We start from the raw sequence: 13,682 nt of genomic DNA, 5'->3' as shown, positions 1-13,682 counted from the left end.
GTAAAAAATCATTGTGCCATCATTTGATTCTAAGGTGATTGGTCTTCATTGGTATTCATTCTTGTGATTGATTGGTTCACTCCTCGATACGGCAGTATAACTATCTTGCTCACTCTCTTTACATTACCGCAAACTAGTTGTCAAGCTCTTTAGTGTAGCTAGTTGTGATAGCTTGTTAGTTTGGTTAGTGTGGCTCTTTAGTTAGCCTTTGAGAGCACACTAACTTAGTGTAGTGACATAACTATTGTGTGGATAGAAACTATATAAACTGGAATTATGGTAGGTGGCTTGTACTTTTAGTAGGCTAGCGCAACACTTGCTTCGCCTCATAATTGTCTAACCGGTTTGTTAAGTGTTGTTGTATAAATTTTTAATAGGCTATTCACACTCCTCTAGCTATTAGGACCTTACACCCGGTTAAAATAGGATGTGGCCTGGGTTAGGCCCACCACTACCATAACCTAGGCGTAGAAAACAAGGCGCAACCGCATGCAAATGACCCTCTGCCTTCCCGGGCAGGGTTTAGAAGGACCCACCAATAGGATCTCTATCGAGGAAAGACCAACAGGCTACCTGAGTCGATCAGATGGCTCAGGTGATTGCCGAGAGATAGGTAAGGAGCAGTGGGATGCCCCATGCGAGCTACGTCGACTCTGTCATGAATGACAGACACATATCCCATTCGGACATATCCGATAAGTGCTCCTCAAACCCACCGCTCGAGTCATCAAGGTATCTTTACCAAACCTTCATACTTTATTTTATTTTCTAATGCATAATCATTCATTCATCCTTCCTCATACACGCATTCACACATTCATCCATGCAATCAATCATTAATCCCATACATCCAAAGCATTGCATATGCAATTGATGCATCACAACGCTTTGTGTTGCGTCACAAAGTGGTAGTCGCCTCATTCGACATGAGCAATGGCCGATCGGGGTTTGAAGGCTGGCCCACGAAAGGCTCAAGGCCACCTCGCATCAAATAGAGTCAGGGGAGAAAATGTAGATGAGCCCTAGTGGCCCTCGCCCGATCCACTCAGAAGCAGACATGGTCATCTTGACCTTCTCGTCCGATCCTAACCTCGAGCCATGCCCACAGAATCTCCATTGAGGGGAGGCCAGCGGGCCACCTGAGTCGGTCTCTATAATGGCTCAGGCATCTGCCGAGAGGTGGGTTAAGGAGCAGTGGAATACCACATCTAGGCTATGCCGACCCCGTTACAAACGACGGACCTAGATTCTACTCAGACATACCCGTTAGAGAGATCACTGAGCGCGTCACTCGAGCCATCGAGGCAAGTGACGTTAGCTCAGCCCCTTTGGTTGCAGAAACCGTGGATGGGATAACACATGAAACTAGACCAAACCCTTGGCCATGCCCGTCACTTAGGTCCACGCTCCATCACGCCCAACCCCCCGGCCGCACTCGATGTATGGGTTGACGCCCGATGCCTGGGTCTGCGCCCCCTGAAACAATGGCTCAGAACATTGATAAGTTGAAAAATCCCCCAAATGTTTCTACCCAAATCGTCCGAGGGCTCGGGGGCTACACCCACCGGGTGTGCTCGCGCGCACCCATTGGCAAGTTAAAAAAAATCCCTCAGGCAATTTCTAGGACCACCAAGGCCACACCCCTTGCTGGGCTACGCCTCGTCCGACCCCCGAGGGCTGGCTCCACTTCGGCTGACCCACGAGGGTAGGCTCCGCCTCGGCCGACGTTTGGGGGCTAGCTTCGCCTCGCCCGACATTTGAGGGTTGGCCTCGCTTCGCCCAATCCCTCGGACACGGTCCCTAATAGAAGCTCACGCCATCACAAACCACTACGGGCTAGAAAGTACAACCCTAGGTCAAACTTCTAACATCGTACAGGGAGTGGTCGCGTCTCAGCATGACCCGTCACCGCGACATGAAGTTCCAAGGGACTCACATCGACCCACAGTGATGGACGCATGGTCACTATGCTGCCTACACCCTGTACGACTGCTGATCGGCATGCTGGTTCGTTGGTCCGACGCCTGGGTCCACACCTCATCGCGCTCAGCCCCTCGGCCATGCCCGACGCATGGGTCCACATTTCGTCGCACCCAACGGTGACTCACGATCTTACACCCATCCGTTGCTTTCGCACAACGAGTATAAACAACCCCTTCACGACTTCATAGAAGTCCTAAAAGGGCTCGGGGGCTCCTATCGGGTTCATAAACCCAGGGTCCCCAATGGGCCCGCTTTCCAGCAAAAACTCAGCCCAGCAGACGGCATTACAACAACGCATGACTCCTGGGCTGGCCCAGATACCTAATGAGAGGTCAGAAGAGCGAACCAGTCTTCGATTGGAAAGCCTGGCCAAGGAGGGGACGACGCTCGCTTCTGACTCCGACTCACTTTTCCGACCGGGAATACATCGAACCTCTGCTTATACCTTTTCTTCGACCGGCGTGGTTGAAGCCGACTAGAAACAACCGACCGGGAACGCCCGCTCAGTAAGGACCCAAGAATCAAGCGGAGCAGATAAGGCAAGACGCTCAAGTCAACCGTAATATCGAGGACCGTACCCTACACACCTGCAGGACAGTACTGACAGGCCATGCCAGAAGGGTGCTTTGCAACCTTTCAGATATGTCAGAACACGAACAGTGTTGTGGACGTCAACATTTGTCCTACAGTATGGTAGGCTCCGATATTTGCCATACCAGAAGAACACGATGGAGCCTGCCACATGTATCTGGACGTCAACAGTATTGTGGGCACTGACAAACTGTCTTGTACCCGACGGCGTGGGCAACCAGACTAGAAAACACACACTCTCTCTTTCTCTCTCTCCTAACTTGTAAGGCCGTCCCCTTCACCTATAAAAGATGATGCACTCTCCTGAAAGGATGATGGATGATTCCGAATCTCTCTGCTAGCTTTAGACGTTTCAAGCATTTAAATAGCTTCACAGCTCTAGAACTCTAAAGCTACATAGAGCATACGTTCAATACTTAGTGCACGATTGAAGCTCTCGTCACTCTTGGCCCTTCGGTTCAGAGCTCGACCGGACCTTTAACATATTCTTATTCCCACTCGTTTGTAACCCCACAGCAAACTTCGAGCACCTAGGCTCAGGAATAAAGTCATCGACCGACTAAAACTGAATGTAGGGCACGTTGTCTGAACCAGTATAAACCCTATGTCATTGAGTGTTATGCCACATCCGATCACAACGTACGGCAAAACTATAAATATTTACTTGTTGGTCACTTTTCGCATCGATAGTTTCTATATTTATTAATTATCCTGCCACCTAAGCATTTTGCTGATGTGGCGAGCGATTTATTGAGGAGAGAGGAGAAAATTGTTTCTTAATAAGAAACCATGTCGACACGAGAACTAAGACGTGAAGAGATATAATAGATAGATGAGGGAGAGAGAAGATGTACGATTAGACAAGATTATTCTGTAGAAATTATCCATAGAGAACGTAATTTCTATAAGTAATGTGTACATACATAGAAACTATACATGGTTTCTAACATTGAGAGTGTCTCTATAGTAGTCCCTACAAATTAGGTGCAAGTTGAAGTAGTCCGTGAGAACGCATGTATCTTTATCGTCATAGGATCATTTATTCCCCTGTACTTCTACATTTTTTTGAACGGGAAGGGATTCTATTAAATCGAGAGAACAATTATACCTATGTTCACATCTAAATCAGATTGTTGCGTGCTTGTCAGGGTATTGCGGTAGTGGGCGGTGCCCACGTGGTTGTTTGCTCGGATGCCCTTTGTCGATGCCACCACCACTTGCGCGTGGCCACCCATGGCATCACGGCAAACACGCGAGATAACGCTAGCTTGTAGCAGTGAATAAGCGTAGGCTTGCAACAAACTATGGTGGGTAGCTTTGCATGGCAAAGGTTATTTTGGCGTAGGACATCGTCAGAAAACGGCGCAAGCATCAATGTGGCGTGCTAGTGCGAGGGTGAATGTCATGTGCTTGGGTCAAGGTTTTAGCGTGGCGGCTTGACTGTCGAAGAGAGCTTTGGGTTGTGGGCAGCATTATGGGCCTGTTTGGTTCCTACCCTGGAACCAAACTGCCTGGGCGAAGAGGTTCTTGGAACCTGCCTGTGATTCGTTTGGTTGAAGAACTGAGATGGTGCCAGCCACCAGGCAACGCTGCCCAGGCCCAGGCGAGCAAAAGAGGTCGCCTGGCTAGGGGCGACGCTGCCTGAAGCATTTAACTGTGATTAATTATTTCCTATATGGTCCTCAAAAGCACAACGTTGATGCATTTGCTTCTCCGTATTAATTTACATTTTGACATTATCATAGTTAATTTCATTAACAGTAACAGTAACAGTAACAGTAGAACTGATCTTTCTTATAGCTCACTGAATTTAAATTGGTAAAGCATAATATTAACCTTTATAAAACAGGTTTTCTAAATTGTTAATTTTAATCATATGTAAAGTAAGAAAAATGCACTCATCTATTTTATTTTATTACCATATGTTTATTCGTGTGTCTAGTTAAGGTATTACTGATTAAGAAAATAAATTAATTGCTTCTTCATTAGACAAGAAAACATTCATTATTTATTTGTTGGCTTTTTCAGGCCAGACTTCCAACCAAACAGTCAACTTTTAGCTTGCCTGGCTAGGCAAATTTTTTTTAAAATTTCCAGGCAACTCTCAGGTAATATTTTTTACTAGGCAAGTCCTCAAGCTTCCAACCGCTCTATACTGCACACCATGTTGATATCAATATAGGAAATAGATCTGTGATGTGGAATCTAGTAACAGCTGCGGCGAGGCCCCATGCGCTATCTTTCAAGGTGACGAGAGCAGTGTGTGGAGTTAGAGGCGGATGTGGCGAGGCATTGTGTTTTCATAGTGATGTTACGAGGCAGCCTTGAAAGGGTCTGAATCTAGTGGAATTATCCCATCTACTTAGAGTGTGGCGTTGCAACAGTACTATGGCAAAGGATCAGGTATTCAGCTGGTTTGCTGGTTGGTTTCTGTGCTGATAAGCTCGACTGGTACTGGTTTATTGTGAGAGAAAAATACTGCACCATGACTGATAAGCCCTGGCTGAAACCAATAAGCGAATAGACTGATTGTGTGAACTTTTTGCTTTTTGCTGTGGTGCGGTTTGTTTCTCTCATTTTTTAACAAGGAAGAGGTATGACTGGAGTCTTTGAGGACCACTTGCACCCCACTTGACCGGTGAAATCAACATTAGGTAGTGGAGACGATTGGCCCTGCATTTGCGTTGGCTATTTCGATGCCCGACGGACATTTTGGACGTCGATGGCTCGCAAGTTTAGCATCCAGCCCTTGTATTGGTAATGTATTGGTGCAGCGGCCGGATGTGGTTTAGAGTTGTGGCGGCTTGTGGTGCAAGATGTGTATTGTTGTGGCTGTTGTTTCAGTTGAAACCCAAAATCCCAAAAAATGCTACAGTATCCATCACATCGAATCTTGCGATATGTGTATGGAGCATTAAATATAGACGAAAAAAAAACTAATTGCACAGTTTGGTGAGAAATTACGAGACGAACGTTTTGAGCCTAATTAGTCCATGATTGAACACTAATTGCCAAATAAAAACGAAAGTGCTACCGTAGCCCAAATTTCCAAATTCACCCGACTAAACACGCGCTTATTGATAAAAAACATGCATTGTCAGTGCTTGTTCGTTAGAAAAAACAAATACTTGGACGTCCTGAGAAGGTTCGAGTCAAACAAAACTTTGACTAGCTACAAATAACCTTTAAAGTACATATTTGTCCTGTTTTTCAGCATTACTTTTTAACAAAGAAATAATATTTTTCTCTCATAACAAATTAACATTAGCAAGCAACCAAATTTCAACGAAACAAACAGGGCCATTTTTGTTTAGAAACTTAGGCAGGCATGAACTTGTCTTGAAAGGTTGTTTCATAAAAAAGCATAAACAAAGCTATAGTACGTTTTGAAGAGCATGCCCTATTTGGATTCGGTGACTAAAATTTAGGAGGTGTCACGTGAGGGTTTTGCATGGGGTATTCGAATACTAATAAAAAAAATAAATTACAGAATCTGTTAGTACGCAATGAGACGTATTTATTAAGCCTAATTAATCCGACATTAGCATATATTTACTGTAGCACTATATTGTCAAATCATGGACTAATTAGACTTAAAAGATTCGTCTCGCAAATTAGTCGCAAGCTATAATTAGTTTCATAATTAGTCTATATTTAATACTCTATGTATACGTCCATATATGTGTCCAAATATTCGATAGGACAGCGACTCAATTTTAGGCGGAGAAAACAAACGCACCCTAAACCACGGAGCAGTATTGAGTTGTGAGGGCCAAATTAAAACAGGAGGCCAGAAGCATTAAACATGATGATCCGGCTCGCCGGTGGACAACGAACACATACTCCTACTAGCTAGCCGCCGACATGTACATACTCCCTCCGTCCCATTGAGTTTGTCGCTTGGGAACCGGGATTGTGAGGGAGGCACGGTTTTCAAACGACAAACTCAATGGGACGGAGGGAGTACATGATGATCGAGACCACCAACTGACCCAGACGGTACAGCCGACCGCTAGATTCTTGGACAAGCAAGAGAGAACAACAATGTACACTGTACGTACTACTCCTACTAGCTACTAGAAAGGATCGGATCGAGGAGAAGGAACCAGCGCAGGCTAATAACAAAAAAATAATAAATGTAGCTGGAGAGGTCTGCATTGCCGGGGTGCGCCGCGCCGACACAGACGCAATGCAACAAGGAAGGAAAGGGAAATGAAGGAACGACCATATATATCCATGGACATCAACGGACGACGGTGGAGAGACGACGTGGAAGAAGCAAGAACGAATGTATATACGACGACACGACGATCGTGTGGTCATGGGGATGGATGGATTATGGATCAGGGCTGGTAGAGGCGGTCGCGGCACTGGCACTTCCACCCCATGGGCTTGTAGTTGGAGAGCGTGGTGGTAGCCAGAGTGGGCACCTGCACGGCCGCGCAGGGGCTGCACTCGTTGCACTTGCCGCGGCAGCTCGGCGGCCTGGACCCTAGCCGCGCCTTCTCCTCCGCCCCGGCGCCGCCGCCCAGCCGCCGCCGCCCCTGCGCAGGATGAGGAGGAAGAAGCTGCCTTGTCTTTGTTGCCTTTGTTGGGAGGCCGCCGCAGCTGGTGGTTTGGACCTGATGAAGAAGAAGCAATAAGCCGCCGGCGCCGAGAAGGGCAAAGGCAAGCAACAAGAGGAGCGCCAGCGGCGCTGCTGCTGTTGGCCTCCTCATGGCCGGCCGAATCAATGCTGAGCAGGACAGGAGCACGCAGCGCGCGTGTGGGCGTTGTCGCTGGCCACCAACAGGAAGAAGATGGAAACTGCGGGCTGGCTTGGCTCAAGATCAGGAATGGCGAGCAGTGAGGCGGGCGCGGTGAGTGAGGTGAGGGAGTGCGTGAGCGAGCTTCCGGCCGGAACTGGTTTTTATATATTTGATTTCTGCAGGCTGGCTGTGCGGTGCAGGGAAGGTGGAGAACCGACCGAGAAAGATGGAAGCCGCCGGAGGGCCGGCAAATTTTGAAGGGCACCTGCACGTACGGCCAGGGCCAGGGACGACGTACTACTACGTCTAACCCCCATATATATACGGCCATACACGTACATACCATGCCATGCCCACCACGTACATATACGTAGTCACGTAGACGTTGGCACAATTTTCCAGGACGTCACCCAGCAAGTCCCATCTCTCTCTCGACCATCTTCTTTCAATTGGTCGTTGCCGTGCCATGCATGCATGGTCTTTTCCCCCCTGCCCCCTAGTATAGTAGGCTTGATGCAATGTATAGTTGGGGCGCGTTTAGTTCGGCACCTGCAAACTTTGTATAGTACATGATTCTTCACTGTAGCATTTTGTTTGTATTTGTGAATTATTATCCAAACATTGACTAATTAGGCTCAAAATGTTCGTCTCGCAAAGTTAAAGCAAACTGTGCAGTTAGTTTTTGATTTCGTTTACATTTAGTACTCCATGCATGTACCGTAAATTTGATGTGACCGAAAATCTTCTTTTTGCATAGTGCACTTTTGGAGAACTAAGGCCCCATTCGCTTGTCTTAAAAATGGCTTGTTCGGCTTCTTTTTTCAGCCGGAACAGTATTTTTCTCTCACAACAATTCAGCCGGAACAGTATTTTTCAGCCAGTTTCAGCCAAGTTTCAGACCAGCGAACGGGGCCTAAACAAGGGCTTGGCCATTTGGCCCAGGCACTATGGGACGGCCCAAGCACGGCACTAAATAGCATGGTCCAGGAATGGCACGGCCCGACGGCCTTCGTGCGAGTGCCTGGCACGACCCGGCCTTAGTGCCGTGCCTGGGCCGCCATTTTGGCTCGTCGTGCCGGCACGGGCACGACACGCTACATGGGCCGGCACTATGCTGGCCCGATAAACATCAGTCGTTGGATCTTCTAACTAAACCGAGCCGTTAGATTCACATCAAGTCATATATAATCGTGGACCTAGAAACCCTAGCTACACACTCTCTCTTCTCTCACCCGCCCACTTCTCTGGGCACCGCAAACGGCACGAGGCCGCGGCCCCCTCCCTCCCTCATGCCGCGACTCCCTCCCTCCCCTCTCTCATGCATCTCTCCTCTCCCCCACCTCTCACTCTCTTCTCTCCCTCATCTCTCTCCCTCACGAGTTGGGTGGCGCGGCCTCGCGAGCTGGGTGCGGCGCGGTGGAGCGGCTTCACTGGCACGGCGTGGCGGAGCGTCCTCTCTCCCTTGCGGCGCCCGGATCCATGGCATGGAGTGGCATGCCCTCTCCCTCGCCGGTGCTTAGATCCACGGCGGTGGCGGGCGGATCCGGCAGCCATGGCCCAGATCCGGCCCCCTCCTCCCGGATCCGGCCTTCTCTGCGGCATCGAGTGTGGCCCCGGCGAGGGCGAGCGCAGGGGGCGGCGCGGCCCCACGCCGGCGGGCGAGCACAGGCGGTGGCGCGGCCCCACGAGGGCGAGCGCTGGCGACGACGCGGCCCCACGCCGCGCGGGCGGGCACAGGCGGCGGCGCGGGCACGCTAGGTTGCCGTGCTCGACAGCACGGCACAGCACGGTTCACCGCCGATAGGGCCGTGCCTGGGCCAAGGTCTCGGCACGGTGGCACTGTTAGGCACTGTGACAGAACCGACCAATTATACGAAATTAAGTAAGAAAATCATCCACCAGAGCAGACAATTGAGCAAACTTAAGCCCGTATAACCCGGTAGTCCGTGAAATCACGAAGGATTTCAAACCAACTCGTGTCCCAGCCATGATCGTAATAAGTTTAGCGGTCACCATCACATATTACGTAAAAGTTCACATAACAGATACATCAGAGTTTCAACATAGTTATTACAAACCAGTTCGAATAAAAAGTAGCGGAAGTCTTTTGTTCAAATCACACACACACACAGAGTTGAAATATAGTGCCAGCGGATGATCATCTCCAACAAAAGCATTAGATGAGACGTAAGGAATGACCATGCCCATGGTCCTAAGCATCACCCATCGCAGGATACAGGCAGTTGATACAGTAGCCATAGTACATCTGCCCATCTGCAACAAGTGGGAATAAAACCCTGAGTACGAGAATGTACTCAGCCAGACTTACCCGACATAACCGAAAATAATGACACCAAGGATTATGAAGGGCTTTATAGTAGGGTAGCTGACTCATTTGCAAAAAGAAGCATTTTTAGCAATTCAAGAACCTGTCTAAAAGCATTATTGCCAAGTTAATTATTATTAACCTGTCAACTAGGTTTGCACCTATGCTAGAGTAAACATGTGATTAAGCAGATAATGATAACCAATGATCATTAAACAACTTCCATACTGTCATATTCACTATAACTGTCCAAGTGTTCCATAGCATTTACTACGATGAAGTAACTCAAGTCAAGTGCTCACTATCCAGGAGCGATGGCGATTCGAATCGATTCCTAACCAGCTGGTGATTTATTCCTTACACAAACCTCACTCACCCGCTAAAGTGAGATATTGATCACCGAGTCAACTTTCCAGGAATCTCGAGTTTGCCAGGAACCACATGTACCCGGGGGCCGACCGACTGCACTTTGGTCTTATCATCCCGCCCCCGTGTCCTACCACACCTGCTCCGGTACAGTGCGTTGCGGGCAATCTACTCGGCCCGAAAAATCTCCCAGCTTCGCGGTCGGAAGGTACTTTATCCGGCCAGCTAAATGTAAGGCATGCGTTCAACATGACTCGAGGCCCAACAACGGTCGGTCCTTAATCGACACAGACGGAAACACTACAGTCCAAAACTCTGCAAGTCTCCGTCCGGTCTCAACTTCATTTAACACTTAGTTATACTATGACTTCATAGTCATCCAAGCAGATCCAGGTAACCACCTATAGCTCGCAGGTGACAGGAAATCACCCGACTTCTACCGGTCTAAGCCAGCTAAGCATTGACTCGACTGCGGATACCAGGGTAACAAGGATATAGTATAACAAAGGTAAACAAGGTATAATGCAGCAACGGTTGCAAACAACTCCTGAACGTAATGCATCAATTAAAGTAAAGCATTTAATTAATTAATTGCAAACCGGGAGAAAAATGCTCCGGGGCTTGCCTCTCTCGAAGGAGCTCGGACGGTGATCGGGGCACTCCGGAAGTTCCTCAACGTCCTCCTCGTTGACTTCTGGCACTTCCTGCTGCTGCACCTCGAGCTGCTCCTCGGGCTCCTCGGGGATGACGACCGGGTTCTCGGTTTGCGATCCTGTATGATGCAATGCGCGTAAGTGATTATGCAACGGTGCATCGAAGGAGATGCATGCAAGGGATATGTTGAAATGCAAGGTAGTCAACATCATCTAAGAACTATACTACAAGCACATGTCATCTACTGCATTCTCTTCTACTACTAATATGTTAAGTTAACCTATCTTATGAAATGCTTCAAAGATACACCAAAGCTTTACTACTTTCTTAATCACACTTAAAGCAACACTTGCTTAAACCCTAATTAATAATAGGTTTGAATAGCAACCTATATTTCTGATGCTCATAAAAATCTGAGAAAATTGCAGTAGCATACTACTACCCTCAAAAGACTACCATAAAAATTTCATGGCATTTGGATAAGTAAACTATCCTACACAAAAATGACAAGTTATAGCATAAAAATGATCATGAAATTACTTTGTACTATGAAAAGTGTCAACCAATAGATTTAGTATTTTTCCTAAGTTCTAAACAGTCAATAATAACTGTACAAAAATTACCACATGCACGTTTTATACAAATTTTGCTCTCTAGCAAAAATAACAAAATTCAGCCAGTAAAGGTACTTGAACTACACCTCAAAATTTTTCCACAGCACATGCATGAAATATATTTTTCCTAGGAAGTACATTACATAATAAGATTAACAACCTTGAAATCATATTTTTCTGAAGCCTATAGATTTTTCTACATATTTTTCAAGTTATCAGCAATATCCATGATTAAATAAAATCCTACAGAAAAATATCTCAAAAAATGACATGCAATAATTTTCCCAAGTAGATCTGTTGATAAGGAACCTAGCAAAATTTGTTTCAACAAATTTGGAGCAAGTTTGAGTATCCAAACATTTTGCAAACCATTTCTGTTTTCAAATAATAAAGAATAAATGGAAAACAATTCTTTAAAACTCTACTGGGCCGGCCCGCTGGAAACGAACTGGCCCACTACTGTGCGCACACACACATGGCCCAGAACGGCGCAGCCCAGCCTGGCTCTCCTCGGCTCGGCGACTGACATGCGGGACCTGCGCGTCAGCGAGAGGAAACAGGGGAAGGAGGGAGACGACGGCGCGGCAGCCGTGAAATTCGCCGACGGCGAGCTCTCCGGTGAACCCGATGGCACCGGCGTGCTCTACGTGAAGAACCGCGTCGATTGGTACTCTACCCTTGCTCTCTACTGACCCCTAAGCACCCCAGCCATGGAGCACGGCGGCAATGGCGGTCGCGGCGGCGCTGCGCGAGGTACGCCGGCCAACTCCGGCTAGGAAGGGGCGCGAAAAGTGGAGCGGGAGCTTCACTGAGCTCGTGCGGTGGTCGTGCGCGCGAAAAGATAGCTGGAAGAAAGACGGAGGGCGAGGTCCACGGAGCGGAGCGCTCCGGTGAGCTCAGCCACAACTCCGGCGAGAGATTCCCAGGGAGAGGGAGCTTCTCGCTGCTTACCGAGGCGAGCACGAGGTGCGCGAAGATGAGTCGGAGATGCGGGCGAGATGGAGGGCTCAATGGCAAGCTAGGACGGCCGGGCGAGCTTGCTCCGGCGAGGCGCGGTGCGCGGTGGCTATGACGGGCGCACGGTGAGAGGCAGAGAGGCAGCGCGAGAGAGAAATGCGGAGCGCTGGAATGCGGTGGGCGCGCGGGGTGCTCAAGACTCGGCCAGCAGCGTCAGGAAGCCCGTGGCGCGTGGCCGCGCGGTCAGGAGCTCGGCGACGGGTGGCGCCACGCGGCGGTCGGCTTCTGCCGGCGTCAGGGCGCAGGCGCGCGAGTGCGGGCGAGCGGGGGCGCGGCGTGGGCCTGGGCTGGCGAGGCGGCTGCTGGGCCAAGGCAGAGCGCGGAAGCAGGCCAGCGCGGTGCGGGGCTGGGCTGGCTTCGGCTGGCGGGCCAGAAGCGAGGCGCAAGGCCCACGAAGGTAAAACCAGATTTTTCAAATTAATTTGAATCCCTTTTTCATTCAAACGAATTTTTGGACTAAATTAAAGCAGTTTCAAACTTTGGACCAAAAATGAAAGTTGCTCAAAATTTTATCCTCTACAACTTTGATTACATGACCAAAGTCCAATTTCTTATAGATTTTGAATTACAAAATCAAAGTCAAATTTTAACTCAAAACCCTAATTTTGGGGAATTATTTTTAAAGCAAAATTTGGCAATAATTCAAATACAAACCTTGCTCCAAAAAATTGTGCTAAACAATTCTAGCTGATTTACAATCATAACCAAACAGTTTCTACTAAACTAGCAAGCAAAATCAGGGCAAAACAACTATAATAAGTGTATGTACCATTTACGTTTCACAAACATGTTTCGTATGTTTCGAAGTAATGTGTCAGTTGTTATATGCAAGATTATGCATGTATGATTTGGATGCTTGATGATGCATGATATGCGTGATTTGCAGTGCCTAAATGCAGGCATAACACCGGGGTGTTACAGGCACGACACGGTTAAGCCACCGTGCCGCATAGTGCCGTGCCTAGCCGTGCCGTGCCTGACCGTGCTCGTGCCAGTGCCGTGCCGTGCGGCCCGGTTGGCCATGTATAATGCAATGTGAGGTGAAGGCGAGATCAGGCCCCTGACTGTTCCTGCCGATGCAAGTAAAAACCCAGTCCCAGCCCACCAGGAGGGAGAGAGGGCCAGCGCTAGCTGTGCAGGAACGCTACTGTAGCAGGTAGCAGTGCTGAGTCCGCAGCCCACCAGGAGGGCTGCATGCGGGCGCCGCTGTAACAGTGAAACGAACAGCCACAGCTGTACGTAGTACGTGCACTAGTACTGTAGCAGGAGTAGCTGCTAGGTACAGGCGGCTACAGCCTACAGCATGCGCTGCGCTAGTGTACAGGTCTCCAGGATTACCAAATTATTACCCGTACGTCGTCGCCGCTCCGGTGATTGACTGCC

Source organism: Miscanthus floridulus, chromosome 8, assembly GCF_019320115.1.
Source record: "Miscanthus floridulus cultivar M001 chromosome 8, ASM1932011v1, whole genome shotgun sequence".
Classification (NCBI taxonomy): Eukaryota; Viridiplantae; Streptophyta; class Magnoliopsida; order Poales; family Poaceae; genus Miscanthus; species Miscanthus floridulus.
The sequence above is the reverse complement of the archived record's forward strand: the minus strand, read 5'-3'. Positions refer to the sequence as shown.